The sequence below is a fragment of the Gossypium arboreum genome, chromosome 10, assembly GCF_025698485.1.
Source record: "Gossypium arboreum isolate Shixiya-1 chromosome 10, ASM2569848v2, whole genome shotgun sequence".
In the NCBI taxonomy this organism is placed as follows: domain Eukaryota; kingdom Viridiplantae; phylum Streptophyta; class Magnoliopsida; order Malvales; family Malvaceae; genus Gossypium; species Gossypium arboreum.
The window spans coordinates 116,541,681-116,544,835 of record NC_069079.1 but is presented as its reverse complement, the minus strand read 5'-3'; positions in this window follow the sequence as shown (position 1 = coordinate 116,544,835).

The following is a 3,155-nucleotide window of genomic DNA, read 5'->3' as shown; positions in this document are numbered from 1 at the left end:
TAGGTCGGGTAGTTCGATTTGTTGAAGTTCTCTATGTTTTTCTGCCTGTATTAAATTACTAATCAAGTTTGTTTGTCTTTGCTTTATTGTTTTTCATCATGCATTATAGGCATCATATTAGGAAGGTGTTAATTAAAGATTGGTTGCCAAAAACGGGTTTCTAATGGAGGAGTCAATTATCTGAGTGGCCAAAACATTGTGTAATACTCCTTTGATTAAGGAAATGCCTAAGCAGGGCTATCTTGAAATTAACACCAAATTTTTGCATATTCATTCATGACTGACATTCATTTGACATTCATGCATTCATTCATGCATTCATTCATACATTGCATATCCCATACTCGGTCGCTGAAGATAAAATATATAATTTGCAGTTGTAATACCACAAGACTGGAACCACGTCATCCGTATAAAACTCGCCGACAAGCTAGAGTAATGGAGGCTGAATTCAATGAGAAAATTGAAAGATTGAGAAAGGCCGAGAACCAGAATGGGAGCCTATAGAATTCCCTCCTTTGTCAAGAACATTTACGTCTGTGGGAATGATATACCGAGGCGGACAATGCACAAGGCACAATGTTAATGATCGAAAAGGGTTTTGAACATCAATATAAATGTCATTGACAAAGGAGTGACACAAGTAAAGATGTCTCAAGGATATGCCTTTGTCCCCCTGATTTCATGTTGAACAATTGGACTGCCGAGGACCTTCTTGTAGTTTATAAGTCTTTAGAGTAATGCTCAAACATTAACATTCTATTGTGTCCTTAGATATAATAGAATTCTTTTATAAACTTGCATTCGCTCTTTATCATTCAAATGAATATCAATGAAGATGCATTTTGTCATGATCTTTCGCATTATCACTAATTTCATAATCATTTTCTCATTTCATAACCTGTCCTTACATTTGCCTCATGCCATGCCATAACATTTCGTTTGTTGGTTCCAATACTTGGATGCCCCTCTATAGTTCCCTTTTCCATTCAACTTTCAGGTGCTCGGATGTCAACAGCATGAACAAACCCGTTCTGAGTCCCGAAATCAATTTTGAGAAGGCTGTTTGTTTAAGAGAATTCGAAGCCGAAGAAAACGCTGAACACTATGTCTCGTCTCCTGATTTGCTAAGAATGGTGGAACAAGAGGATAAACAGATTTTGCCTCATCAAGAATCTGTTGAAACAATAAATCTGGGAACCCGAAGAAAGGAGGCAAGAAGTGAAGATTGGGACTTCTATTTCGGGGCACCGGGCATAATTTGATTGCTTTACTCATGAATACAAAGATGTATTCGCATGGTCATATCGAGGACATGCCAGAGTTGGATGAAGATGTAGCGGTCCATAAGCTCCCATTAAAGCGAATGCAAGCCTATTCAACAAAAGCTAAGACGGATGAGGCACGAGATGTTGTTGAAGATAAAAGAGGAAGTCAAGAAGCAATTTGATGTTGGCTTCCTACAAGCCTCAAATATCCGAAATGGGTGGCTAACATAGTCCGGTACCAAAGAAAGACGGCAAAGTACGAATGTGCGTGGATTATCGTGACCTGAATCGAGCAAGTCCTAAAGATAATTTTTCCTTACCACACATTGATACGTTGGTGGATAACACGGCAAAACATTCATTGTTTTCCTTCATGGATGGATTCTCGGGGTACAATCAGATCAAAATGGCCCCGGAAGATATGGAAAACTACCTTCATAACAATGTGGGGAACGTTACGCTACAAGGTGATGCCATTCGGGTTAAAGAATCTTTGGGGCAACCTATCGAGAGGGCTATGGTAACGTTATTCCATGACATGATGCATAAAGAAATAGAGGTCTACGTCGATGATATGATTGCTAAGTCCCGAGGGGAAGAAGAGCATGTAGCGAACGTGAAGAAGTTGTTCGACAGACTGAGAAAGTTTCAGCTAAAGCTCAATCCGTCCAAATGTACGTTTGGGGCTACCTCAGGAAAATTGCTTGGCTTCATTGTCAGCGAGAGAGGCATTGAAGTTGATCCAGATAAAATAAAAGCCATTCAAGAGTTACCACCCCCGCGCACGTAAAAGGAAGTCGAGGATTTTAGGAGATTAAACTACATCGCCCGATTTATCGCTCAACTTACCAACCAATCGACCCAATCTTTCGAATCCTTCGAAAACATAATCCCGGATAATAGAACGAGGAGTGCCAAGTGGCTTTTGACAAGATAAAACAGTATTTTTCTAATCCTCCAGTGCTAGTACCGCCAATGCCGGGAAGACCATTGATATTGTATTTAACTGTGTTCGAGAATTCAATGGGTTGCATACTAGGGCAACACGACGAGTCAGGAAAGAAAGAAAAAGCGATCTACTACCTCAGCAAAAAGTTCACTGAATATGAGGCTAAATATTCGTCCATTGAGAAATATTGTTGCGCTCTGGTTTGGGTAGCTCGGAGACTCAGACAATATATGTTGTATCACACGACATGGCTAATTTCAAAGCTGGACCCAATAAAATACATGATGGAATCGCCGGCACTATCAGGAAGAATGGCGCGATGGCAGATCCTCCTTTCGGAATATGACATTGCCTATGTAAATCAGAAGTCGATAAAAGGGAGCGCAATAGCTGACTTCTTAGCAACTCGAACGACAGAGGAATATGAGTCTTTAAGATTCGATTTCCCAGACGAAAACTTAATGTGTATCACAGAAATAGAATCCGAGAGAAGTCATGGAAGATGTGCTTTGATGGTGCATCAAATGCTCTAGGGCATGGAATTGGAGTAATCCTGGTATCACCAGACGGGAATCATTATCCGTTCACCACAAGACTGAACTTCTTCTGTACCAATAATATCGCAGAGTATGAGGCCTGTATCATGGGTCTTCGTGCGACTATCGAGCGAAACATCGAGATCTTGGAGGTGTCTGGGGACTCGACCCTAGTAATTTACCAAATCCGTGGAGAGTGGGAAGTGAGGGACTCAAAATTGATTAAATCTGATGATTTAGTGGTTGGATTGATCAAGGAATTCAAAGAAATAACTTTTCATTACTTCCACGAAGAGAACCAATGGTGATGCCACAGCCACTTTGGCTTCAATGTTCAAAGCAAGTAGAAGCGAAATAATGCCCTCAAAATGAGCATATCGAGGTCCCCACACTTTGTTGTAG